The sequence below is a fragment of the Phalangium opilio genome, unplaced genomic scaffold (assembly GCF_054372755.1).
Source record: "Phalangium opilio isolate 3A_F unplaced genomic scaffold, DU_Popi_V2 ptg000017l_1, whole genome shotgun sequence".
In the NCBI taxonomy this organism is placed as follows: domain Eukaryota; kingdom Metazoa; phylum Arthropoda; class Arachnida; order Opiliones; family Phalangiidae; genus Phalangium; species Phalangium opilio.
Window position 1 is genome coordinate 10,098,823 of NW_028324151.1, and position 25,845 is coordinate 10,124,667.

Below are 25,845 nucleotides of genomic sequence, written 5' to 3' on the forward strand. Positions count from 1 at the left end.
TTTAAAGCCGTGACCAGGATTCGAACCTGGGTTATTGCGGCCACAACGCAAGGTACTAACCACTATACGATCACGGCTGTGCCCCTCTCTGTAGGTCTCTCATGAAAAACACTTTTGTTTGAGTAGGAAAAAACAAAGATTAATAATAAAACCAAGGGTCTTTTAATTCTGTGACCAGGATTCGACCCTGGGTTATTGCGGCCACAACGCAAGGTACTAACCACTATACGATCACGGCTGTGCCCCTCTCTGTAATTCTCTTATGAAAAACACTTTTGTTTGAGTAGGAAAAAACAAAGATTAATAATAAAACCAAGGTCTTTTAATGCCGTGACCAGGATTCGAACCTGGGTTATTGGGGCCACAACGTAATGTACTAACCACTATACGAACACGGCTGTGCCCCTCTCTGTAATTCTCTTATGTAAAACACTTTTGTTTGAGTAGGAAAAAAACAAAGATTAATAATAAAACAAGGTTCTTTTAATGCCGTGACCAGGATTCCAACCCGGGTTATTGCGGCCACAACGCAAGGTACCAACCACTATACGATCACGGCTTTGCCCCTCTCTGTAATTCTCTCATGAGAAACACTTTTGTTTTAGTAGGAAAAAACAAACATTAATAGTAAAACCAAGGGTCTTTTAATGCCATGACCAGGATTCGAACCTGGGTTATTGCGGCCACAACTCAAGGTACTAACCACTATACGATCACGGCTGTGCCCCTCTCTGTAATCCTCTTATGAAAAACACTTTTGTTTGAGTAGGAAAAAACAAAGATTATTAATAAAACCAAGGGTGTTTTAATGCCGTGACCAGGATTCGAACCTGGGTTATTGCGTCCACAACGCAAGGTACTAACCACTATACGATCAAGGCTGTGCCCCTCTCTGTAGCTCTCTCATGAAAAACACTTTTGTTTGAGTAGGAAAAAACAAAGATTAATAATAAAACCAAGGGTCTTTTAATGCCGTGACCAGGATTCGAACCTGGGTTATTGCGGCCACAACGCAAGGTACTAACCACTATACGATCACTGCTGTGCCCTCTCTGTAATTCTCTCATGAAGTACACTTTTGTTTGAGTAGGAAAAAACAAAGATTAGTAATGAAACGAAGGGTCTTTTAATGCCGTGACCAGGATTCGAACCTGTGTTATTGCGGCCACAACTCAAGGTACTAACCACTATACGATCACGGCTGGGCCCCTCTCTGTAATTCTCTTATGAAAAACAATTTTGTTTGAGTAGGAAAAACAAAGATTAATAATAAAACCAAGGGTCTTTTAATGCCGTGACCAGGATTCGAACCTGGGTTATTGCGGCCACAACGCAAGGTACTAATCACGGCTGTGCCCCTCTCTGTAATTCTCTTACGAAAAACACTTTTGTTTGAGTAGGAAAAAACAAAGATTAATAATAAAACCAAGGGTCTTTTAATGCCGTGACCAGGACTCGAACCTGGGTTATTGCGGCCACAACGCAAGGTACTAACCACTATACGATCACGGCTGTGCCCCTCTCTGTAATTCGCTTATGAAAAACACTTTTGTTTCAGTAGGAAAAAACAAAGATTAATAATAAAACCAAGGGTCTTTTAATGCCGTGACCAGGATTCGAACCTAGGTTATTGCGGCCACAACTCAAGGTACTAACCACTATACGATCACGGTTGTGCCCCTCTCTGTAACTCTATTATGAAAAACACATTTGTTTGAGTAGGAAAAAACAAAGATTAATAATAAAACCTAGGGTCTTTTATTGCCGTGACCAAGATTCGAACCTGGGTTATTGCGGCCACAACGCAAGGTACTAACCACTATACGATCACGACTGTGCCCCTCTCTCTAATTCTCTCATGAAATACACTTTTGTTTGAGTAGGAAAAAACAAAGATTAGTAATGAAACCAAGGGTCTTTTAATGCCGTGACCAGGATTCGAACCTGGGTTATAGCGGCCACAACTCAAGGTACTAACCACTATACGATCACGGCTGGGCCCCTCTATGTAATTCTCTTATGAAAAACAATTTTTTTTGAGTAGGAAAAACAAAGATTAATAATAGAACCAAGGGTCTTTTAATGCCGTGACCAGGATTCGAACCCGGGTTATTGTGGCCACAACGCAAGGTACTAACCAATATACGATCACGGCTGTGCCCCTCTCTGTAATTCTCTCATGAAAAACACTTCTGTTTCAGTAGGAAAAAACAAACAATAATAAAACCAAGGGTCTTTTAATGCCGTGACCAGGATTCGAACCTGGGTTATTGCGGCCACAACGCAAGGTACTAATCACGGCTGTGCCTCTCTCTGTAATTCTCTTACGAAATACACTTTTGTTTGAGTAGGAAAAAACAAAGATTAATAATAAAACCAAGGGTCTTTTAATGCCGTGACCAGGATTCGAACCTGTGTTATTGCGGCCACAACGCAAGGTACTAACCACTATACGATCACGGCTGTGCCCCTCTCTGTAATTCTCTTATGAAAAACACTTTTGTTTGAGTAGGAAAAAACAAAGATTAATAATAAAACCAAGGGTCTTTTAATGCCGTGACCAGGATTCGAACCTAAGTTATTGCGGCCACAACTCAAGGTACTAACCACTATACGATCACGGCTGTGCCCCTCTCTGTAACTCTATTATGAAAAACACATTTGTTTGAGTAGGAAAAATCAAAGATTAATAATAAAACCTAGGGTCTTTTATTGCCGTGACCAAGATTCGAACCTGGGTTATTGCGGCCACAACGCAAGGTACTAACCACTATACGATCAAGGCTGTGCCCCTCTCTCTAATTCTCTCATGAAGTACACTTTTGTTTGAGTAGGAAAAAACAAAGATTAGTAATGAAACGAAGGGTCTTTTAATGCCGTGACCAGGATTCGAACCTGGGTTATTGCGGCCACAACTCAAGGTACTAACCACTATACGATCACGGCTGGGCCCCTCTCTGTAATTCTCTTACGAAAAACACTTTTGTTTGAGTAGGAAAAAACAAAGATTAATAATAAAACCAAGGGTCTTTTAATGCCGTGACCAGGATTCGAACCTGGGTTATTGCGGCCACAACGCAAGGTACTAACCACTATACGATCACGGCTGTGCCCCTCTCTGTAATTCTCTTATGTAAAACACTTTTGTTTGAGTAGGAAAAAACAAAGATTAATAATAAAACCTAGGGTCTTTTATTGCCGTGACCAAGATTCGAACCTGGGTTTTTGCGGCCACAACGCAAGGTACTAACCACTATACGATCACGACTGTGCCCCTCTCTCTAATTCTCTCATGAAATACACTTTTGTTTGAGTTGGAAAAAACAAAGATTAGTAATGAAACCAAGGGTCTTTTAATGCCGTGACCAGGATTCGAACCTGGGTTATAGCGGCCACAACTCAAGGTACTAACCACTATACGATCACGGCTGGGCCCCTCTCTGTAATTCTCTTATGAAAAACAATTTTGTTTGAGTAGGAAAAACAAAGATTAATAATAGAACCAAGGGTCTTTTAATGCCGTGACCAGGATTCGAACCCGGGTTATTGTGGCCACAACGCAAGGTACTAACCAATATACGATCACGGCTGTGCCCCTCTCTGTAATTCTCTCATGAAAAACACTTCTGTTTCAGTAGGAAAAAACAAACAATAATAAAACCAAGGGTCTTTCAATGCCGTGACCAGGATTCGAACCTGGGTTATTGCGGCCACAACGCAAGGTACTAATCACGGCTGTGCCTCTCTCTGTAATTCTCTTACGAAATACACTTTTGTTTGAGTAGGAAAAAACAAAGATTAATAATAAAACCAAGGGTCTTTTAATGCCGTGACCAGGATTCGAACCTGTGTTATTGCGGCCACAACGCAAGGTACTAACCACTATACGATCACGGCTGTGCCCCTCTCTGTAATTCTCTTATGAAAATCACTTTTGTTTGAGTAGGAAAAAACAAAGATTAATAATAAAACCAAGGGTCTTTTAATGCCGTGACCAGGATTCGAACCTAAGTTATTGCGGCCACAACTCAAGGTACTAACCACTATACGATCACGGCTGTGCCCCTCTCTGTAACTCTATTATGAAAAACACATTTGTTTGAGTAGGAAAAATCAAAGATTAATAATAAAACCTAGGGTCTTTTATTGCCGTGACCAAGATTCGAACCTGGGTTATTGCGGCCACAACGCAAGGTACTAACCACTATACGATCAAGGCTGTGCCCCTCTCTCTAATTCTCTCATGAAGTACACTTTTGTTTGAGTAGGAAAAAACAAAGATTAGTAATGAAACGAAGGGTCTTTTAATGCCGTGACCAGGATTCGAACCTGGGTTATTGCGGCCACAACTCAAGGTACTAACCACTATACGATCACGGCTGGGCCCCTCTCTGTAATTCTCTTACGAAAAACACTTTTGTTTGAGTAGGAAAAAACAAAGATTAATAATAAAACCAAGGGTCTTTTAATGCCGTGACCAGGATTCGAACCTGGGTTATTGCGGCCACAACGCAAGGTACTAACCACTATACGATCACGGCTGTGCCCCTCTCTGTAATTCTCTTATGTAAAACACTTTTGTTTGAGTAGGAAAAAACAAAGATTAATAATAAAACCTAGGGTCTTTTATTGCCGTGACCAAGATTCGAACCTGGGTTATTGCGGCCACAACGCAAGGTACTAACCACTATACGATCACGACTGTGCCCCTCTCTCTCATTCTCTCATGAAATACACTTTTGTTTGAGTTGGAAAAAACAAAGATTAGTAATGAAACCAAGGGTCTTTTAATGCCGTGACCAGGATTCGAACCTGGGTTATAGCGGCCACAACTCAAGGTACTAACCACTATACGATCACGGCTGGGCCCCTCTCTGTAATTCTCTTATGAAAAACAATTTTGTTTGAGTAGGAAAAACAAAGATTAATAATAGAACCAAGGGTCTTTTAATGCCGTGACCAGGATTCGAACCCGGGTTATTGTGGCCACAACGCAAGGTACTAACCAATATACGATCACGGCTGTGCCCCTCTCTGTAATTCTCTCATGAAAAACACTTTTGTTTCAGTAGGAAAAAACAAACAATAATAAAACCAAGGGTCTTTTAATGCCGTGACCAGGATTCGAACCTGGGTTATTGCGGCCACAACGCAAGGTACTAATCACGGCTGTGCCCCTCTCTGTAATTCTCTTACGAAAAACACTTTTGTTTGAGTAGGAAAAAACAAAGATTAATAATAAAACCAAGGGTCTTTTAATGCCGTGACCAGGATACGAACCTGGGTTATTGCGGCCACAACGCAAGGTACTAACCACTATATGATCACGGCTGTGCCCCTCTCTCTAATTCTCTCATGAAGTACACTTTTGTTTGAGTAGGAAAAAACAAAGATTAGTAATGAAACGAAGGGTCTTTTAATGCCGTGACCAGGATTCGAACCTGGGTTATTGCGGCCACAACTCAAGGTACTAACCACTATACGATCACGGCTGGGCCCCTCTCTGTAATTCTCTTATGAAAAACAATTTTGTTTGAGTAGGAAAAACAAAGATTAATAATAAAACCAAGGGTCTTTTAATGCCCTGACCAGGATTCGAACCTGGGTTATTGCGGCCACAACGCAAGGTACTAACCAATATACGATCACGGCTGTGCCCCTCTCTGTAATTCTCTCATGAAAAACACTTTTGTTTCAGTAGGAAAAAACAAACAATAATAAAACCAAGGGTCTTTTAATGCCGTGACAAGGATTCGAACCTGGGTTATTGCGGCCACAACGCAAGGTACTAATCACGGCTGTGCCCCTCTCTGTAATTCTCTTACGAAAAACACTTTTGTTTGAGTAGGAAAAAACAAAGATTAATAATAAAACCAAGGGTCTTTTAATGCCGTGACCAGGACTCGAACCTGGGTTATTGCGGCCACAACGCAAGGTACTAACCACTATACGATCACGGCTGTGCCCCTCTCTGTAATTCTCTTATGAAAAACACTTTTGTTTCAGTAGGAAAAAACAAAGATTAATAATAAAACCAAGGGTCTTTTAATGCCGTGACCAGGATTCGAACCTAGGTTATTGCGGCCACAACTCAAGGTACTAACCACTATACGATCACGGCTGTGCCCCTCTCTGTAACTCTATTATGAAAAACACATTTGTTTGAGTAGGAAAAAACAAAGATTAATAATAAAACCTAGGGTCTTTTATTGCCGTGACCAAGATTCGAACCTGGGTTATTGCGGATACAACGCAAGGTACTAACCACTATACGATCACGGCTGTGCCCCTCTCTCTAATTCTCTCATGAAGTACACTTTTGTTTGAGTAGGAAAAAACAAAGATTAGTAATGAAACGAAGGGTCTTTTAATGCCGTGACCAGGATTCGAACCTGGGTTATTGCGGCCACAACTCAAGGTACTAACCACTATACGATCACGGCTGGGCCCCTCTCTGTAATTCTCTTATGAAAAACAATTTTGTTTGAGTAGGAAAAACAAAGATTAATAATAAAACCAAGGGTCTTTTAATGCCGTGACCAGGATTCGAACCTGGGTTATTGCGGCCACAACGCAAGGTACTAACCACTATACGATCACGGCTGTGCCCCTCTCTGTAATTCTCTTATGTAAAACACTTTTGTTTGAGTAGGAAAAAACAAAGATTAATAATAGAACCAAGGGTCTTTTAATGCCGTGACCAGGATTCGAACCCGGGTTATTGTGGCCACAACGCAAGGTACTAACCAATATACGATCACGGCTGTGCCCCTCTCTGTAATTCTCTCATGAAAAACACTTTTGTTTCAGTAGGAAAAAACAAACAATAATAAAACCAAGGGTCTTTTAATGCCGTGACAAGGATTCGAACCTGGGTTATTGCGGCCACAACGCAAGGTACTAATCACGGCTGTGCCCCTCTCTGTAATTCTCTTACGAAAAACACTTTTGTTTGAGTAGGAAAAAACAAAGATTAATAATAAAACCAAGGGTCTTTTAATGCCGTGACCAGGACTCGAACCTGGGTTATTGCGGCCACAACGCAAGGTACTAACCACTATACGATCACGGCTGTGCCCCTCTCTGTAATTCTCTTATGAAAAACACTTTTGTTTCAGTAGGAAAAAACAAAGATTAATAATAAAACCAAGGGTCTTTTAATGCCGTGACCAGGATTCGAACCTAGGTTATTGCGGCCACAACTCAAGGTACTAACCACTATACGATCACGGCTGTGCCCCTCTCTGTAACTCTATTATGAAAAACACATTTGTTTGAGTAGGAAAAAACAAAGATTAATAATAAAACCTAGGGTCTTTTATTGCCGTGACCAAGATTCGAACCTGGGTTATTGCGGCCACAACGCAAGGTACTAACCACTATACGATCACGGCTGTGCCCCTCTCTCTAATTCTCTCATGAAGTACACTTTTGTTTGAGTAGGAAAAAACAAAGATTAGTAATGAAACGAAGGGTCTTTTAATGCCGTGACCAGGATTCGAACCTGGGTTATTGCGGCCACAACTCAAGGTACTAACCACTATACGATCACGGCTGGGCCCCTCTCTGTAATTCTCTTATGAAAAACAATTTTGTTTGAGTAGGAAAAACAAAGATTAATAATAAAACCAAGGGTCTTTTAATGCCGTGACCAGGATTCGAACCTGGGTTATTGCGGCCACAACGCAAGGTACTAACCACTATACGATCACGGCTGTGCCCCTCTCTGTAATTCTCTTATGTAAAACACTTTTGTTTGAGTAGGAAAAAACAAAGATTAATAATAGAACCAAGGGTCTTTTAATGCCGTGACCAGGATTCGAACCCGGGTTATTGTGGCCACAACGCAAGGTACTAACCAATATACGATCACGGCTGTGCCCCTCTCTGTAATTCTCTCATGAAAAACACTTTTGTTTCAGTAGGAAAAAACAAACAATAATAAAACCAAGGGTCTTTTAATGCCGTGACAAGGATTCGAACCTGGGTTATTGCGGCCACAACGCAAGGTACTAATCACGGCTGTGCCCCTCTCTGTAATTCTCTTACGAAAAACACTTTTGTTTGAGTAGGAAAAAACAAAGATTAATAATAAAACCAAGGGTCTTTTAATGCCGTGACCAGGACTCGAACCTGGGTTATTGCGGCCACAACGCAAGGTACTAACCACTATACGATCACGGCTGTGCCCCTCTCTGTAATTCTCTTATGAAAAACACTTTTGTTTCAGTAGGAAAAAACAAAGATTAATAATAAAACCAAGGGTCTTTTAATGCCGTGACCAGGATTCGAACCTAGGTTATTGCGGCCACAACTCAAGGTACTAACCACTATACGATCACGGTTGTGCCCCTCTCTGTAACTCTATTATGAAAAACACATTTGTTTGAGTAGGAAAAAACAAAGATTAATAATAAAACCTAGGGTCTTTTATTGCCGTGACCAAGATTCGAACCTGGGTTATTGCGGCCACAACGCAAGGTACTAACCACTATACGATCACGACTGTGCCCCTCTCTCTAATTCTCTCATGAAATACACTTTTGTTTGAGTAGGAAAAAACAAAGATTAGTAATGAAACCAAGGGTCTTTTAATGCCGTGACCAGGATTCGAACCTGGGTTATAGCGGCCACAACTCAAGGTACTAACCACTATACGATCACGGCTGGGCCCCTCTCTGTAACTCTCTTATGAAAAACAATTTTGTTTGAGTAGGAAAAACAAAGATTAATAATAGAACCAAGGGTCTTTTAATGCCGTGACCAGGATTCGAACCCGGGTTATTGTGGCCACAACGCAAGGTACTAACCAATATACGATCACGGCTGTGCCCCTCTCTGTAATTCTCTCATGAAAAACACTTTTGTTTCAGTAGGAAAAAACAAACAATAATAAAACCAAGGGCCTTTTAATGCCGTGACCAGGATTCGAACCTGGGTTATTGCGGCCACAACGCAAGGTACTAATCACGGCTGTGCCCCTCTCTGTAATTCTCTTAAGAAAAACACTTTTGTTTGAGTAGGAAAAAACAAAGATTAATAATAAAACCAAGGGTCTTTTAATGCCGTGACAAGGATTCGAACCTGGGTTATTGCGGCCACAACGCAAGGTACTAACCACTATACGATCACGGCTGTGCCCCTCTCTGTAATTCTCTTATGAAAAACACTTTTGTTTCAGTAGGAAAAAACAAAGATTAATAATAAAACCAAGGGTCTTTTAATGCCGTGACCAGGATTCGAACCTAGGTTATTGCGGCCACAACTCAAGGTACTAACCACTATACGATCACGGCTGTGCCCCTCTCTGTAACTCTATTATGAAAAACACATTTGTTTGAGTAGGAAAAAACAAAGATTAATAATAAAACCTAGGGTCTTTTATTGCCGTGACCAAGATTCGAACCTGGGTTATTGCGGCCACAACGCAAGGTACTAACCACTATACGATCACGGCTGTGCCCCTCTCTCTAATTCTCTCATGAAATACACTTTTGTTTGAGTAGGAAAAAACAAAGATTAGTAATGAAACCAAGGGTCTTTTAATGCCGTGACCAGGATTCGAACCTGGGTTATTGCGGCCACAACGCAAGGTACTAACCACTATACGATCACGGCTGTGCCCCTCTCTGTAATTCTCTTATGAAAAACACTTTTGTTTCAGTAGGAAAAAACAAAGATTAATAATAAAACCTAGGGTCTTTTATTGCCGTGACCAAGATTCGAACCTGGGTTATTGCGGCCACAACGCAAGGTACTAACCACTATACGATCACGGCTGTGCCCCTCTCTCTAATTCTCTCATGAAATACACTTTTGTTTGAGTAGGAAAAAACAAAGATTAGTAATGAAACCAAGGGTCTTTTAATGCCGTGACCAGGATTCGAACCTGGGTTATAGCGGCCACAACTCAAGGTACTAACCACTATACGATCACGGCTGGGCCCCTCTCTGTAATTCTCTTATGAAAAACAATTTTGTTTGAGTAGGAAAAACAATGATTAATAATAAAACCAAGGGTCTTTTAATGCCGTGACCAGGATTCGAACCTGGGTTATTGCGGCCACAACGCAAGGTACTAACAACTATACGATCACGGCTGTGCCCCTCTCTGTAATTCTCTTATGAAAAACACTTTTGTTTGAGTAGGAAAAAACAAAGATTAATAATAAAACCAAGGGTCTTTTAATGCTGTGACCAGGATTCGAACCTGGGTTATTGCGGCCACAACGCAATTTACTAATCACGGCTGTGCCCCTCTCTGTAATTCTCTTACGAAAAACACTTTTGTTTGAGTAGAAAAAAACAAAGATTAATAATAAAACCAAGGGTCTTTTAATGCCGTTACCAGGATTCCAACCTGGGTTATTGCGGCCACAACGCAATTTACTAATCACGGCTGTGCCCCTCTCTGTAATTCTCTTACGAAAAACATTTTTGTTATAGTAGAAAAAAACAAAGATTAATAATAAAACCAATGGTCTTTTAATGCCGTGACCAGGATTCCTACCTGGGCTATTGCGGCCACAACGCAAGGTACTAACCACTATACGATCACGGCTGTGCCCTCTCTGTAATTCTCTTATGTATAACACTTTTGTTTGAGTAGGAAAAAACATAGATTAATAATAGAACCAAGGGTCTTTTAAAGCCGTGACCAGGATTCGAACCTGGGTTATTGCGGCCACAACGCAAGGTTCTAACCACTATACGATCACGGCTGTGCCCCTCTCTGTAACTCTATTATGAAAAACACATTTGTTTGAGTAGGAAAAAACAAAGATTAATAATAAAACCTAGGGTCTTTTATTGCCGTGACCAGGATACGAACCTGGGTTATTGCGGCCACAACGCAAGGTACTAACCACTATACGATCACGGCTGTGCCCCTCTCTCTAATTCTCTCATGAAATACACTTTTGTTTGAGTAGGAAAAAACAAAGATTAGTAATGAAACCAAGGGTCTTTTAATGCCGTGACCAGGATTCGAACCTGGGTTATTGCGGCCACAACTCAAGGTACTAACCACTATACGATCACGGCTGTGCCCCTCTCTGTAATTCTTTTATGTAAAACACTTTTGTTTGAGTAGGAAAAAACAAAGATTAATAATAGAACCAAGGGTCTTTTAATGCCGTGACCAGGATTCGAACCTGGGTTATTGCGGCCACAACGCAAGGTACTAACCGCTATACGATCACGGCTGTGCCCTTCTCTGTAATTCTCTTATGTAAAACACTTTTGTTTGAGTAGGAAAAAACAAAGATTAATAATAGAACCAAGGGTCTTTTAATGCCGTGACCATGATTCGAACCTGGGTTATTGTGGCCACAATGCAAGGTACTAACCACTATACGATCACGGCTTTGCCCCTCTCTGTAATTCTCTCATGAAAAACACTTTTGTTTCAGTAGGAAAAAACAAACAATAATAAAACCAAGGGTCTTTTAATGCCGTGACCAGGATTCGAACCTGGGTTATTACGGCCACAACGCAAGGTACTAATCACGGCTGTGCCCCTCTCTGTAATTCTCTTACGAAAAACACTTTTGTTTGAGTAGGAAAAAACAAAGATTAATAATAAAACCAAGGGTCTTTTAATGCCGTGACCAGGATTCGAACCTGGGTTATTGCGGCCACAACGCAAGGTACTAACCACTATACGATCACGGCTGTGCCCCTCTCTGTAATTCTCTTATGTAAAACACTTTTGCTTGAGTAGGAAAAAACATAGATTAATAATAGAACCAAGGGTGTTTTAAAGCCGCGACCAGGATTCGAACCTGGGTTATTGCGGCCACAACTCAAGGTACTAACAGCTATACGATCACGGCTGTGCCCCTCTCTGTAATTTTCTTATGAAAAACACTTTTGTTTGAGTAGGAAAAAACAAAGATTAATAATAAAACCAAGGGTCTTTTAATGCCGTGACCAGGATTCGAACCTGGGTTATTGCGGCCACAACGCAAGGTACTAACCACTATACGAACACGCCTGTGCCCCTCCCTGTATTTCTCTTATGTAAAACACTTTTGTTTGAGTAGGAAAAAACAAAGATTAATAATAAAACAAGGTTCTTTTAATGCCGTGACCAGAATTCGAACCTGGGTTATTGCGGCCACAACTCAAGGTACTAACAAATATACGATCACGGCTTTGCCCCTCTCTGTAATTCTCTTATGATAAACACTTTTGTTTGAGTAGGAAAAAAAAAAGATTAATAATAAAACCAAGGGTCTTTTAATGCTGTGACCAGGATTCGAACCTGGGTTATTGCGGCCACAACGCAATTTACTAATCACGGCTGTGCCCCTCTCTGTAATTCTCTTATGTAAAACACTTTTGTTTGAGTAGGAAAAAACAAAGAATAATAATAGAACCAAGGGTCTTTTAATGCCGTGACCAGGATTCGAACCTGGGTTATTGTGGCCACAATGCAAGGTACTAACCACTATACGATCACGGCTTTGCCCCTCTCTGTAATTCTCTCATGAAAAACACTTTTGTTTCAGTAGGAAAAAACAAACAATAATAAAACCAAGGGTCTTTTAATGCCGTGACCAGGATTCGAACCTGGGTTATTACGGCCACAACGCAAGGTACTAATCACGGCTGTGCCCCTCTCTGTAATTGTCTTACGAAAAACACTTTTGTTTGAGTAGGAAAAAACAAAGATTAATAATAAAACCAAGGGTCTTTTAATGCCGTGACCAGGATTCGAACCTGGGTTATTTGGGCCACAACGCAAGGTACTAACAAATATACAATCACGGCTTTGCCCCTCTCTGTAATTCTCTTATGATAAACACTTTTGTTTGAGTAGGAAAAAAAAAGATTAATAATAAAACCAAGGGTCTTTTAATGCTGTGACCAGGATTCGAACCTGGGTTATTGCGGCCACAACGCAATTTACTAATCACGGCTGTGCCCCTCTCTGTAATTCTCTTACGAAAAACACTTTTGTTTGAGTAGAAAAAAACAAAGATTAATAATAAAACCAAGGGTCTTTTAATGCCGTTACCAGGATTCCAACCTGGGTTATTGCGGCCACAACGCAATTTACTAATCACGGCTGTGCCCCTCTCTGTAATTCTCTTACGAAAAACACTTTTGTTATAGTAGAAAAATACAAAGATTAATAATAAAACCAAGGGTCTTTTAATGCCGTGACCAGGATTCCTACCTGGGCTATTGCGGCCACAACGCAAGGTACTAACCACTATACGATCACGGCTGTGCCCTCTCTGTACTTCTCTTATGTATAGCACTTTTGTTTGAGTAGGAAAAAACATAGATTAATAATAGAACCAAGGGGCTTTTAAAGCCGTGACCAGGATTCGAACCTGGGTTATTGCGGCCACAACGCAAGGTTCTAACCACTATACGATCACGGCTGTGCCCCTCTCTGTAGAACTCTCATGAAAAACACTTTTGTTTGAGTAGGAAAAAACCAAGATTAATAATAAAACCAAGGGTCTTTTAATGCCGTGACTAGGATTCGAACCTGGGTTATTGCGGCCACAACGCAAGGTACTAACCACTATACGATCACGGCTGTGCCCCTCTCTGTAATTCTCTTATGTAAAACACTTTTGTTTGAGTAGAAAAAAACAAAGATTAATAATAAAACCAAGGGTCTTTTAATGCCGTTACCAGGATTCCAACCTGGGTTATTGCGGCCACAACGCAATTTACTAATCACGGCTGTGCCCCTCTCTGTAATTCTCTTACGAAAAACACTTTTGTTATAGTAGAAAAATACAAAGATTAATAATAAAACCAAGGGTCTTTTAATGCCGTGACCAGGATTCCTACCTGGGCTATTGCGGCCACAACGCAAGGTACTAACCACTATACGATCACGGCTGTGCCCTCTCTGTACTTCTCTTATGTATAGCACTTTTGTTTGAGTAGGAAAAAACATAGATTAATAATAGAACCAAGGGTCTTTTAAAGCCGTGACCAGGATTCGAACCTGGGTTATTGCGGCCACAACGCAAGGTTCTAACCACTATACGATCACGGCTGTGCCCCTCTCTGTAGAACTCTCATGAAAAACACTTTTGTTTGAGTAGGAAAAAACCAAGATTAATAATAAAACCAAGGGTCTTTTAATGCCGTGACTAGGATTCGAACCTGGGTTATTGCGGCCACAACGCAAGGTACTAACCACTATACGATCACGGCTGTGCCCCTCTCTGTAATTCTCTTATGTAAAACACTTTTGTTTGAGTAGGAAAAAACAAAGATTAATAATAGAACCAAGGGTCTTTTAATGCCGTGACCGGGATTCGAACCTGGGTTATTGTGGCCACAATGCAAGGTACTAACCACTATACGATCACGGCTTTGCCCCTCTCTGTAATTCTCTCATGAAAAACACTTTTCTTTCAGTAGGAAAAAACAAACAATAATAAAACCAAGGGTCTTTTAATGCCGTGACCAGGATTCGAACCTGGGTTATTACGGCCACAACGCAAGGTACTAATCACGGCTGTGCCCCTCTCTGTAATTCTCTTACGAAAAACACTTTTGTTTGAGTAGGAAAAAACAAAGATTAATAATAAAACCAAGGGTCTTTTAATGCCGTGACCAGGATTCGAACCTGGGTTATTGCGGCCACAACGCAAGGTACTAACCACTATACGATCACGGCTGTGCCCCTCTCTGTAATTCTCTTATGTAAAACACTTTTGCTTGAGTAGGAAAAAACATAGATTAATAATAGAACCAAGGGTGTTTTAAAGCCGTGACCAGGATTCGAACCTGGGTTATTGCGGCCACAACGCAAGGTACTTACCACTATACGATCACGGCTGTGCCCATCTCTGTAATCCTCTTACGAAAAACACTTTTGTTTGAGTAGAAAAAAACAAAGATTAATAATAAAACCAAGGGTCTTTTAATGCCGTTACCAGGATTCCAACCTGGGTTATTGCGGCCACAACGCAATTTACTAATCACGGCTGTGCCCCTCTCTGTAATTCTCTTACGAAAAACACTTTTGTTATAGTAGAAAAATACAAAGATTAATAATAAAACCAAGGGTCTTTTAATGCCGTGACCAGGATTCCTACCTGGGCTATTGCGGCCACAACGCAAGGTACTAACCACTATACGATCACGGCTGTGCCCTCTCTGTACTTCTCTTATGTATAGCACTTTTGTTTGAGTAGGAAAAAACATAGATTAATAATAGAACCAAGGGTCTTTTAAAGCCGTGACCAGGATTCGAACCTGGGTTATTGCGGCCACAACGCAAGGTTCTAACCACTATACGATCACGGCTGTGCCCCTCTCTGTAGAACTCTCATGAAAAACACTTTTGTTTGAGTAGGAAAAAACCAAGATTAATAATAAAACCAAGGGTCTTTTAATGCCGTGACTAGGATTCGAACCTGGGTTATTGCGGCCACAACGCAAGGTACTAACCACTATACGATCACGGCTGTGCCCCTCTCTGTAATTCTCTTATGTAAAACACTTTTGTTTGAGTAGAAAAAAACAAAGATTAATAATAAAACCAAGGGTCTTTTAATGCCGTTACCAGGATTCCAACCTGGGTTATTGCGGCCACAACGCAATTTACTAATCACGGCTGTGCCCCTCTCTGTAATTCTCTTACGAAAAACACTTTTGTTATAGTAGAAAAATACAAAGATTAATAATAAAACCAAGGGTCTTTTAATGCCGTGACCAGGATTCCTACCTGGGCTATTGCGGCCACAACGCAAGGTACTAACCACTATACGATCACGGCTGTGCCCTCTCTGTACTTCTCTTATGTATAGCACTTTTGTTTGAGTAGGAAAAAACATAGATTAATAATAGAACCAAGGGTCTTTTAAAGCCGTGACCAGGATTCGAACCTGGGTTATTGCGGCCACAACGCAAGGTTCTAACCACTATACGATCACGGCTGTGCCCCTCTCTGTAGAACTCTCATGAAAAACACTTTTGTTTGAGTAGGAAAAAACCAAGATTAATAATAAAACCAAGGGTCTTTTAATGCCGTGACTAGGATTCGAACCTGGGTTATTGCGGCCACAACGCAAGGTACTAACCACTATACGATCACGGCTGTGCCCCTCTCTGTAATTCTCTTATGTAAAACACTTTTGTTTGAGTAGGAAAAAACAAAGATTAATAATAGAACCAAGGGTCTTTTAATGCCGTGACCAGGATTCGAACCTGGGTTATTGTGGCCACAATGCAAGGTACTAATCACGGCTGTGCCCCTCTCTGTAATTCTCTTACGAAAAACACTTTTGTTTGAGTAGGAAAAAACAAAGATTAATAATAAAACCAAGGGTCTTTTAATGCCGTGACCAGGATTCGAACCTGGGTTATTGCGGCCACAACGCAAGGTACTAACCACTATACGATCACGGCTGTGCCCCTCTCTGTAATTCTCTTATGTAAAACACTTTTGCTTGAGTAGGAAAAAACATAGATTAATAATAGAACCAAGGGTCTTTTAAAGCCGTGACCAGGATTCGAACCTGGGTTATTGCGGCCACAACGCAAGGTTCTAACCACTATACGATCACGGCTGTGCCCCTCTCTGTAGAACTCTCATGAAAAACACTTTTGTTTGAGTAGGAAAAAACCAAGATTAATAATAAAACCAAGGGTCTTTTAATGCCGTGACTAGGATTCGAACCTGGGTTATTGCGGCCACAACGCAAGGTACTAACCACTATACGATCACGGCTTTGCCCCTCTCTGTAATTCTCTCATGAAAAACACTTTTCTTTCAGTAGGAAAAAACAAACAATAATAAAACCAAGGGTCTTTTAATGCCGTGACCAGGATTCGAACCTGGGTTATTACGGCCACAACGCAAGGTACTAATCACGGCTGTGCCCCTCTCTGTAATTCTCTTACGAAAAACACTTTTGTTTGAGTAGGAAAAAACAAAGATTAATAATAAAACCAAGGGTCTTTTAATGCCGTGACCAGGATTCGAACCTGGGTTATTGCGGCCACAACGCAAGGTACTAACCACTATACGATCACGGCTGTGCCCCTCTCTGTAATTCTCTTATGTAAAACACTTTTGCTTGAGTAGGAAAAAACATAGATTAATAATAGAACCAAGGGTGTTTTAAAGCCGTGACCAGGATTCGAACCTGGGTTATTGCGGCCACAACGCAAGGTACTTACCACTATACGATCACGGCTGTGCCCATCTCTGTAATCCTCTTATGAAAAACACTTTTGTTTGAGGAGGAAAAAACAAAGATTAATAATAAAACCAAGGGTCTTTTAATGCCGTGACCAGGATTCGAACCTGGGTTATTGCGGCCACAACGCAATGTACTAACCACTATACGATCGCGCCTGTGCCCCTCTCTTTCATTTTCTTGTGAAAAACACTTTTGTTTGAGTAGGAAAAAACAAAGATTAATAGTAAAACTAAGGGTCTTTTAATGCCGTGACCAGGATTCGAACCTAGGTTATTGCGGCCAAAACTCAAGGTACTAACCACTATACGATCACGCCTGTGCCCCTCTCTGTAATTCTCTTGTGAAAAACACTTTTGTTTGAGTAGGAAAAAACAAATATTAATAGTGAAACCAAGGGTCTTTTTATGCCGTGACCAGGATTCGAACCTAGGTTATTGCGCCACAACTCAAGGTACTAACCACTATACGATCACGGCTGTGCCCCTCTCTGTATTTCTCTCATGAAAAACACTTTTGTTTGAGTAGGAAAAAACAAACAATAATAAAACCAAGGGTCTTTTAATGCCGTGACCAGGATTCGAACCTGGGTTATTGCGGCCACAACGCAAGGTACTTACCACTATACGATCACGGCTGTGCCCCTCTCTGTAATCCTCTTATGAAAAACACTTTTGTTTGAGTAGGAAAAAACAAAGATTAATAATAAAACCTAGGGTCTTTTAATGCCGTGACCAGGATTCGAACCTGGGTTATTGCGGCCACAACGCAAGGTACTAACCACTATACGATCACGGCTGTGCCCCTCTCTGTAATTCTCTCATGAAAGACACTTTTGTTTGAGTAGGAAAAAACAAAGATTAATAATAAAACCTAGGGTCTTTTAATGCCGTGACCAGGATTCGAACCTGGGTTATTGCGGCCACAACGCAAGGTACTTACCACTATACGATCACGGCTGTGCCCCTCTCTGTAATCCTCTTATGAAAAACACTTTTGTTTGAGTAGGAAAAAACAAAGATTAATAATAAAACCTAGGGTCTTTTAATGCCGTGACCAGGATTCGAACCTGGGTTATTGCGGCCACAACGCAAGGTACTTACCACTATACGATCACGGCTGTGCCCCTCTCTGTAATCCTCTTATGAAAAACACTTTTGTTTGAGTAGGAAAAAACAAAGATTAATAATAAAACCTAGGGTCTTTTAATGCCGTGACCAGGATTCGAACCTGGGTTATTGCGGCCACAACGCAAGGTACTAACCACTATACGATCACGGCTGTGCCCCTCTCTGTAATTCTCTCATGAAAGACACTTTTGTTTGAGTAGGAAAAAACAAACAATAATAACACCAAGGGTCTTTTAATGCCGTGACCAGGATTCGAACCTGGGTTATTGCGGCCACAACTCAAGGTACTAACCACTATACGATCACGGCTGTGCCCCTCTCTGTAATCCTCTTATGAAAAACACTTTTGTTTGAGTAGGAAAAAACAAAGATTAATAATAAAACCTAGGGTCTTTTAATGCCGTGACCAGGATTCGAACTGTTATTGCGGCCACAACGCAAGGTACTAACCACTATACGATCACGGCTGTGCCCCTCTCTGTAATTCTCTCATGAAAGACACTTTTGTTTGAGTAGGAAAAAACAAACAATAATAACACCAAGGGTCTTTTAATGCCGTGACCAGGATTCGAACCTGGGTTATTGCGGCCAAAACGTAAGGTACTTACCACTATACGATCACGGCTGTGCCCATCTCTGTAATCCTCTTATGAAAAACACTTTTGTTTGAGGAGGAAAAAACAAAGATTAATAATAAAACCAAGGGTCTTTTAATGCCGTGACCAGGATTCGAACCTGGGTTATTGCGGCCACAACGCAATGTACTAACCACTATACGATCGCGCCTGTGCCCCTCTCTTTCATTTTCTTGTGAAAAACACTTTTGTTTGAGTAGGAAAAAACAAAGATTAATAGTAAAACTAAGGGTCTTTTAATGCCGTGACCAGGATTCGAACCTAGGTTATTGCGGCCAAAACTCAAGGTACTAACCACTATACGATCACGCCTATGCCCCTCTCTGTAATTCTCTTGTGAAAAACACTTTTGTTTGAGTAGGAAAAAACAAATATTAATAGTGAAACCAAGGGTCTTTTTATGCCGTGACCAGGATTCCAACCTAGGTTATTGCGCCACAACTCAAGGTACTAACCACTATACGATCACGGCTGTGCCCCTCTCTGTATTTCTCTCATGAAAAACACTTTTGTTTGATTAGGAAAAAACAAACAATAATAAAACCAAGGGTCTTTTAATGCCGTGACCAGGATTCGAACCTGGGTTATTGCGGCCACAACGCAAGGTACTTACCACTATACGATCACGGCTGTGCCCCTCTCTGTAATCCTCTTATGAAAAACACTTTTTTTTGAGTAGGAAAAAACAAAGATTAATAATAAAACCTAGGGTCTTTTAATGCCGTGACCAGGATTCGAACCTGGGTTATTGCGGCCACAACGCAAGGTACTAACCACTATACGATCACGGCTGTGCCCCTCTCTGTAATTCTCTCATGAAAGACACTTTTGTTTGAGTAGCAAAAAACAAACAATAATAACACCAAGGGTCTTTTAATGCCGTGACCAGGATTCGAACCTGGGTTATTGCGGCCACAACTCAAGGTACTAACCACTATACGATCACGGCTGTGCCCCTCTCTGTAATCCTCTTATGAAAAACACTTTTGTTTGAGTAGGAAAAAACAAAGATTAATAATAAAACCTAGGGTCTTTTAATGCCGTGACCAGGATTCGAACCTGGGTTATTGCGGCCACAACGCAAGGTACTAACCACTATACGATCACGGCTGTGCCCCTCTCTGTAATTCTCTCATGAAAGACACTTTTGTTTGAGTAGGAAAAAACAAACAATAATAACACCAAGGGTCTTTTAATGCCGTGACCAGGATTCGAACCTGGGTTATTGCGGCCACAACGCAAGGTACTTACCACTATACGATCACGGCTGTGCCCATCTCTGTAATCCTCTTATGAAAAACACTTTTGTTTGAGGAGGAGAAAACAAAGATTAATAATAAAACCAAGCGTCTTTTAATGCCGTGACCAGGATTCGAACCTGGGTTATTGCGGCCACAACGCAATGTACTAACCACTATACGATCGCGCCTGTGCCCCTCTCTTTAATTTTCTTGTGAAAAACACTTTTGTTTGAGTAGGAAAAAACAAAGATTAATAGTAAAACTAAGGGTCTTTTAATGCCGTGACCAGGATTCGAACCTAGGTTATTGCGGCCAAAACTCAAGGAACTAACCACTATACGATCACGCCTGTGCCCCTCTCTGTAATTCTCTTGTGAAAAACACTTTTGTTTGAGTAGGAAAAAACAAAGATTAATAGTAAAACCAAGGGTCTTTAAATGCCGTGACCAGGACTCGAACCTAGGTTATTGCGGCCACAACTCAAGGTACTAACCACTATACGATCACGGCTGTGCCCCTCTCCGTAACTCTATTATGAAAAACACATTTGTTTGAGTAGGAAAAAACAAAGATTAATAATAAAACCTAGGATCTTTTATTGCCGTGACCAGGATTCGAACCTGGGTTATTGCGGCCACAACGCAAGGTACTAACCACTATACGATCACGGCTGTGCCCCTCTCTCTAATTCTCTCATGAAATACACTTTTGTTTGAGTAGGAAAAAACAAAGATTAGTAATGAAACCAAGGGTCTTTTAATGCCGTGACCAGGATTCGAACCTGGGTTATTGCGGCCACAACGCAATGTACTAACCACTATACGATCGCGCCTGTGCCCCTCTCTTTAATTTTCTTGTGAAAAACACTTTTGTTTGAGTAGGAAAAAACAAAGATTAATAGTAAAACTAAGGGTCTTTTAATGCCGTGACCAGGACTCGAACCTAGGTTATTGCGGCCACAACTCAAGGTACTAACCACTATACGATCACGGCTGTGCCCCTCTCCGTAACTCTATTATGAAAAACACATTTGTTTGAGTAGGAAAAAACAAATATTAATAATAAAACCTAGGGTCTTTTATTGCCGTGACCAGGATTCGAACCTGGGTTGTTGCGGCCACAACGCAAGGTACTTACCACTATACGATCACGGCTGTGCCCATCTCTGTAATCCTCTTATGAAAAACACTTTTGTTTGAGGAAAAAAAAACAAAGATTAATAATAAAACCAAGGGTCTTTTAATGCCGTGACCAGGATTCGAACCTGGGTTATTGCGGCCACAACGCAATGTACTAACCACTATACGATCGCGCCTGTGCCCCTCTCTGTAATTCTCTTGTGAAAAACACTTTTGTTTGAGTAGGAAAAAACAAAGATTAATAGTAAAACCAAGGGTCTTTTAATGCCGTGACCAGGACTCGAACCTAGGTTATTGCGGCCACAACTCAAGGTACTAACCAGTATACGATCACGGCTGTGCCCCTCTCCGTAACTCTATTATGAAAAACACATTTGTTTGAGTAGGAAAAAACAAAGATTAATAATAAAACCTAGGGTCTTTTATTGCCGTGACCAGGATTCGAACCTGGGTTATTGCGGCCACAACGCAAGGTACTAACCACTATACGATCACGGCTGTGCCCCTCTCTCTAATTCTCTCATGAAATACACTTTTGTTTGAGTAGGAAAAAACAAAGATTAGTAATGAAACCAAGGGTCTTTTAATGCCGTGACCAGGATTCGAACCTGGGTTATTGCGGCCACAACTCAAGGTACTAACCACTATACGATCACGGCTGTGCCCCTCTCTGTAATTCTCTTATGTAAAACACTTTTGTTTGAGTAGGAAAAAACAAAGATTAATAATAGAACCAAGGGTCTTTTAATGCCGTGACCAGGATTCGAACCTGGGTTATTGCGGCCACAACGCAAGGTACTAACCGCTATACGATCACGGCTGTGCCCCTCTCTTTAATTCTCTTATGTAAAACACTTTTGTTTGAGTAGGAAAAAACAAAGATTAATAATAGAACCAAGGGTCTTTTAATGCCGTGACCAGGATTCGAACCTGGGTTATTGTGGCCACAACGCAAGGTACTAACCACTATACGATCACGGCTGTGCCCCTCTCTGTAATTCTCTCATGAAAAACACTTTTGTTTCAGTAGGAAAAAACAAACAATAATAAAACCTAGGGTCTTTTAATGCCGTGACCAGGATTCGAACCTGGGTTATTTCGGCCACAACGCAAGGTACTAATCACGGCTGTGCCCCTCTCTGTAATTCTCTTACGAAAAACACTTTTGTTTGAGTAGGAAAAAACAAAGATTAATAATAAAACCAAGGGTCTTTTAATGCCGTGACCAGGATTCGAACCTGGGTTATTGCGGCCACAACGCAAGGTACTAACCACTATACGATCGCGGCTGTGCCCCTCTCTGTAATTCTCTTGTGAAAAACACTTTTGTTTGAGTAGGAAAAAACAAAGATTAATAGTAAAACCAAGGGTCTTTTAAAGCCGTGACCAGGATTCGAACCTAGGTTATTGCGCTACAACTCGATGTACTAACCACTATACGATCACGGCTGTGCCCCTCTCTGTAACCATATTATGAAAAACACCTTTGTTTGAGTAGGAAAAAACAAAGATTAATAATAAAACCAAGGGTCTTTTATTGCCGTGACCAGGATTCGAACCTGGGTTATTGCGGCCAAAATGCAAGGAACTAACCACTATACGATCACGGCTGTGCCCCTCTCTGTAACTCTATTATGAAAAACACATTTGTTTGAGTAGGAAAAAACAAAGATTAATAACAAAACCTAGGGTCTTTTATTGCCGTGACCAGGATTCGAACCTGGGTTATTGCGGCAACAACGCAAGGTACTAACCACTATACGATCACGGCTGTGCCCCTCTCTCTAATTCTCTCATGAAATACACTTTTGTTTGAGTAGGAAAAAACAAAGATTAGTAATGAAACCAAGGGTCTTTTAATGCCGTGACCAGGATTCGAACCTGGGTTATTGCGGCCAACACTCAAGGTACTTACCACTATACGATCACGGCTGTGCCACTCTCCGTAATTCTCTTATGAAAAACAATTTTGTTTGAGTAGGAAAAAACAAAGATTAATAATAAAACCAAGGGTCTTTTAATGCCGTGACCAGGATTCGAACCTGGGTTATTGCGGCCACAACGCAAGGTACTAACCACTATACGATCGCGCCTGTGCCCCTCTCTTTAATTCTCTTGTGAAAAACACTTTTGTTTGAGTAGGAAAAAACAAAGATTAATAGTAAAACTAAGGGTCTTTTAATGCCGTGACCAGGATTCGAACCTAGGTTATTGCGGCCACAACTCAAGGTACTAACCACTATACGATCACGCCTGTGCCCCTCTCTGTAACTCTATTATGAAAAACACATTTGTTTGAGTAGGAAAAAACAAAGATTAATAATAAAACCAAGGGTCTTTTAATGCCGTGACCAGGATTCGAACCTGGGTTATTGCGGCCACAACGCAAGGTACTAACCACTATACGATCACGGCTGTGCCCCTCTCTGTAATTCTTTTATGTAAAACACTTTTGTTTGAGTAGGAAAAAACAAAGATTAATAATAGAACCAAGGGTCTTTTAATGCCGTGACCAGGATTCGAACCTGGGTTATTGCGGCCACAACGCAAGGTACTAACCACTATACGATCGCGGCTGTGCCCCTCTCTGTAATTCTCTTGTGAAAAACACTTTTGTTTGAGTAGGAAAAAACAAAGATTAATAGTAAAACCAAGGGTCTTTTAAAGCCGTGACCAGGATTCGAACCTAGGTTATTGCGCCACAACTCAATGTACTATCCACTATACGATCACGGCTGTGCCCCTCTCTGTAACCATATTATGAAAAACACCTTTGTTTGAGTAGGAAAAAACAAAGATTAATAATAAAACCAAGGGTCTTTTATTGCCGTGACCAGGATTCGAACCTGGGTTATTGCGGCCAAAATGCAAGGAACTAACCACTATACGATCACGGCTGTGCCCCTCTCTGTAACTCTATTATGAAAAACACATTTGTTTGAGTAGGAAAAAACAAAGATTAATAACAAAACCTAGGGTCTTTTATTGCCGTGACCAGGATTCGAACCTGGGTTATTGCGGCAACAACGCAAGGTACTAACCACTATACGATCACGGCTGTGCCCCTCTCTCTAATTCTCTTACGAAAAACACTTTTGTTTGAGTAGGAAAAAACAAAGATTAATAATAAAACCAAGTGTCTTTTAATGCCGTGACCAGGATTCGAACCTGGGTTATTGCGGCCACAACGCAAGGTACTAATCACTATACGATCACGGCTGTGCCCCTCTCTGTAATTCTCTTATGAAAAACACTTTTGTTTGAGTAGGAAAAAACAAAGATTAATAATAAAACCAAGGGTCTTTTAATGCCGTGACCAGGATTCGAACCTAGGTTATTGCGGCCACAACTCAAGGTACTAACCACTATACGATCACGTCTGTGCCCCTCTCTGTAACTCTATTATGAAAAACACATTTGTTTGAGTAGGAAAAAACAAAGATTAATAATAAAACCTAGGGTCTTTTATTGCCGTGACCAAGATTCGAACCTGGGTTATTGCGGCCAAAACGCAAGGTACTAACCACTATACGATCACGGCTGTGCCCCTCTCTCTAATTCTCTCATGAAGTACACTTTTGTTTGAGTAGGAAAAAACAAAGATTAGTAATGAAACGAAGGGTCTTTTAATGCCGTGACCAGGATTCGAACCTGGGTTATTGCGGCCACAACTCAAGGTACTAACCACTATACGATCACGGCTGGGCCCCTCTCTGTAATTCTCTTATGAAAAACAATTTTGTTTGAGTAGGAAAAACAAAGATTAATAATAAAACCAAGGGTCTTTTAATGCCGTGACCAGGATTCGAACCTGGGTTATTGCGGCCACAACGCAAGGTACTAACCACTATACGATCACGGCTGTGCCCCTCTCTGTAATTCTCTTATGTAAAACACTTTTGTTTGAGTAGGAAAAAACAAAGATTAATAATAGAACCAAGGGTCTTTTAATGCCGTGACCAGGATTCGAACCCGGGTTATTGTGGCCACAACGCAAGGTACTAACCAATATACGATCACGGCTGTGCCCCTCTCTGTAATTCTCTCATGAAAAACACTTTTGTTTCAGTAGGAAAAAACAAAGATTAGTAATAAAACCAAGGGTCTTTTAATGCCGTGACCAGGATTCGATCCTGGGTTATTGCGGCCACAACGCAAGGTACTAACCACTATACGAACACGGCTGTGCCCCTCTCTGTAATTCTCTTATGTAAAACACTTTTGTTTGAGTAGGAAAAAACAAAGATTAATAGTAAAACCAAGGGTCTTTTAATGCCGTGACCAGGATTCGAACCTAGGTTATTGCGGCCACAACTCAAGGTACTAACCACTATATGATCACGGCTGTGCCCCTCTCTGTAACTCTATTATGAAAAACACATTTGTTTGAGTAGGAAAAAACAAAGATTAATAATAAAACCTAGGGTCTTTTATTGCCGTTACCAGGATTCGAACCTGGGTTATTGCGGCCACAACGCAAGGTACTAACCACTATACGATCACGGCTGTGCCCC

The 25,845-nt window shown here is 41.1% G+C and overlaps 32 non-coding genes across 32 annotated transcripts; all 32 read right to left on the reverse strand.

Moving 5' to 3' along the window:
- Positions 1-5: 5 nt before the first annotated feature.
- On the reverse strand, positions 6-77 carry TRNAH-GUG (transfer RNA histidin (anticodon GUG)). The gene has a single exon. It is a non-coding gene; the product is annotated as a tRNA-His (tRNA).
- Positions 78-1,440: 1,363 nt separating this feature from the next.
- TRNAH-GUG (transfer RNA histidin (anticodon GUG)) lies at positions 1,441-1,512 on the reverse strand. The gene has a single exon. It is a non-coding gene; the product is annotated as a tRNA-His (tRNA).
- Positions 1,513-3,035: 1,523 nt separating this feature from the next.
- Positions 3,036-3,107, reverse strand: TRNAH-GUG (transfer RNA histidin (anticodon GUG)). Its single transcript has one exon. It is a non-coding gene; the product is annotated as a tRNA-His (tRNA).
- Positions 3,108-4,469: 1,362 nt separating this feature from the next.
- Positions 4,470-4,541, reverse strand: TRNAH-GUG (transfer RNA histidin (anticodon GUG)). Its single transcript has one exon. It is a non-coding gene; the product is annotated as a tRNA-His (tRNA).
- Positions 4,542-5,888: 1,347 nt separating this feature from the next.
- Positions 5,889-5,960, reverse strand: TRNAH-GUG (transfer RNA histidin (anticodon GUG)). The gene has a single exon. It is a non-coding gene; the product is annotated as a tRNA-His (tRNA).
- Positions 5,961-6,531: 571 nt separating this feature from the next.
- TRNAH-GUG (transfer RNA histidin (anticodon GUG)) lies at positions 6,532-6,603 on the reverse strand. Its single transcript has one exon. It is a non-coding gene; the product is annotated as a tRNA-His (tRNA).
- Positions 6,604-7,000: 397 nt separating this feature from the next.
- Positions 7,001-7,072, reverse strand: TRNAH-GUG (transfer RNA histidin (anticodon GUG)). The gene has a single exon. It is a non-coding gene; the product is annotated as a tRNA-His (tRNA).
- A 571-nt stretch (positions 7,073-7,643) lies between these two features.
- On the reverse strand, positions 7,644-7,715 carry TRNAH-GUG (transfer RNA histidin (anticodon GUG)). The gene has a single exon. It is a non-coding gene; the product is annotated as a tRNA-His (tRNA).
- A 397-nt stretch (positions 7,716-8,112) lies between these two features.
- Positions 8,113-8,184, reverse strand: TRNAH-GUG (transfer RNA histidin (anticodon GUG)). Its single transcript has one exon. It is a non-coding gene; the product is annotated as a tRNA-His (tRNA).
- A 1,362-nt stretch (positions 8,185-9,546) lies between these two features.
- TRNAH-GUG (transfer RNA histidin (anticodon GUG)) lies at positions 9,547-9,618 on the reverse strand. Its single transcript has one exon. It is a non-coding gene; the product is annotated as a tRNA-His (tRNA).
- Positions 9,619-11,132: 1,514 nt separating this feature from the next.
- Positions 11,133-11,204, reverse strand: TRNAH-GUG (transfer RNA histidin (anticodon GUG)). The gene has a single exon. It is a non-coding gene; the product is annotated as a tRNA-His (tRNA).
- Positions 11,205-11,601: 397 nt separating this feature from the next.
- TRNAH-GUG (transfer RNA histidin (anticodon GUG)) lies at positions 11,602-11,673 on the reverse strand. The gene has a single exon. It is a non-coding gene; the product is annotated as a tRNA-His (tRNA).
- A 2,911-nt stretch (positions 11,674-14,584) lies between these two features.
- Positions 14,585-14,656, reverse strand: TRNAH-GUG (transfer RNA histidin (anticodon GUG)). Its single transcript has one exon. It is a non-coding gene; the product is annotated as a tRNA-His (tRNA).
- An 89-nt stretch (positions 14,657-14,745) lies between these two features.
- TRNAH-GUG (transfer RNA histidin (anticodon GUG)) lies at positions 14,746-14,817 on the reverse strand. Its single transcript has one exon. It is a non-coding gene; the product is annotated as a tRNA-His (tRNA).
- A 1,503-nt stretch (positions 14,818-16,320) lies between these two features.
- On the reverse strand, positions 16,321-16,392 carry TRNAH-GUG (transfer RNA histidin (anticodon GUG)). The gene has a single exon. It is a non-coding gene; the product is annotated as a tRNA-His (tRNA).
- A 558-nt stretch (positions 16,393-16,950) lies between these two features.
- On the reverse strand, positions 16,951-17,022 carry TRNAH-GUG (transfer RNA histidin (anticodon GUG)). Its single transcript has one exon. It is a non-coding gene; the product is annotated as a tRNA-His (tRNA).
- An 89-nt stretch (positions 17,023-17,111) lies between these two features.
- TRNAH-GUG (transfer RNA histidin (anticodon GUG)) lies at positions 17,112-17,183 on the reverse strand. Its single transcript has one exon. It is a non-coding gene; the product is annotated as a tRNA-His (tRNA).
- Positions 17,184-17,751: 568 nt separating this feature from the next.
- TRNAH-GUG (transfer RNA histidin (anticodon GUG)) lies at positions 17,752-17,823 on the reverse strand. Its single transcript has one exon. It is a non-coding gene; the product is annotated as a tRNA-His (tRNA).
- An 89-nt stretch (positions 17,824-17,912) lies between these two features.
- Positions 17,913-17,984, reverse strand: TRNAH-GUG (transfer RNA histidin (anticodon GUG)). The gene has a single exon. It is a non-coding gene; the product is annotated as a tRNA-His (tRNA).
- An 89-nt stretch (positions 17,985-18,073) lies between these two features.
- Positions 18,074-18,145, reverse strand: TRNAH-GUG (transfer RNA histidin (anticodon GUG)). Its single transcript has one exon. It is a non-coding gene; the product is annotated as a tRNA-His (tRNA).
- An 89-nt stretch (positions 18,146-18,234) lies between these two features.
- TRNAH-GUG (transfer RNA histidin (anticodon GUG)) lies at positions 18,235-18,306 on the reverse strand. Its single transcript has one exon. It is a non-coding gene; the product is annotated as a tRNA-His (tRNA).
- Positions 18,307-18,395: 89 nt separating this feature from the next.
- On the reverse strand, positions 18,396-18,467 carry TRNAH-GUG (transfer RNA histidin (anticodon GUG)). The gene has a single exon. It is a non-coding gene; the product is annotated as a tRNA-His (tRNA).
- Positions 18,468-19,509: 1,042 nt separating this feature from the next.
- TRNAH-GUG (transfer RNA histidin (anticodon GUG)) lies at positions 19,510-19,581 on the reverse strand. Its single transcript has one exon. It is a non-coding gene; the product is annotated as a tRNA-His (tRNA).
- An 89-nt stretch (positions 19,582-19,670) lies between these two features.
- TRNAH-GUG (transfer RNA histidin (anticodon GUG)) lies at positions 19,671-19,742 on the reverse strand. The gene has a single exon. It is a non-coding gene; the product is annotated as a tRNA-His (tRNA).
- A 247-nt stretch (positions 19,743-19,989) lies between these two features.
- TRNAH-GUG (transfer RNA histidin (anticodon GUG)) lies at positions 19,990-20,061 on the reverse strand. Its single transcript has one exon. It is a non-coding gene; the product is annotated as a tRNA-His (tRNA).
- Positions 20,062-20,147: 86 nt separating this feature from the next.
- TRNAH-GUG (transfer RNA histidin (anticodon GUG)) lies at positions 20,148-20,219 on the reverse strand. Its single transcript has one exon. It is a non-coding gene; the product is annotated as a tRNA-His (tRNA).
- Positions 20,220-20,791: 572 nt separating this feature from the next.
- TRNAH-GUG (transfer RNA histidin (anticodon GUG)) lies at positions 20,792-20,863 on the reverse strand. Its single transcript has one exon. It is a non-coding gene; the product is annotated as a tRNA-His (tRNA).
- A 411-nt stretch (positions 20,864-21,274) lies between these two features.
- Positions 21,275-21,346, reverse strand: TRNAH-GUG (transfer RNA histidin (anticodon GUG)). Its single transcript has one exon. It is a non-coding gene; the product is annotated as a tRNA-His (tRNA).
- A 411-nt stretch (positions 21,347-21,757) lies between these two features.
- TRNAH-GUG (transfer RNA histidin (anticodon GUG)) lies at positions 21,758-21,829 on the reverse strand. Its single transcript has one exon. It is a non-coding gene; the product is annotated as a tRNA-His (tRNA).
- A 250-nt stretch (positions 21,830-22,079) lies between these two features.
- On the reverse strand, positions 22,080-22,151 carry TRNAH-GUG (transfer RNA histidin (anticodon GUG)). Its single transcript has one exon. It is a non-coding gene; the product is annotated as a tRNA-His (tRNA).
- A 1,523-nt stretch (positions 22,152-23,674) lies between these two features.
- TRNAH-GUG (transfer RNA histidin (anticodon GUG)) lies at positions 23,675-23,746 on the reverse strand. Its single transcript has one exon. It is a non-coding gene; the product is annotated as a tRNA-His (tRNA).
- A 1,375-nt stretch (positions 23,747-25,121) lies between these two features.
- Positions 25,122-25,193, reverse strand: TRNAH-GUG (transfer RNA histidin (anticodon GUG)). The gene has a single exon. It is a non-coding gene; the product is annotated as a tRNA-His (tRNA).
- Positions 25,194-25,845: the final 652 nt, after the last annotated feature.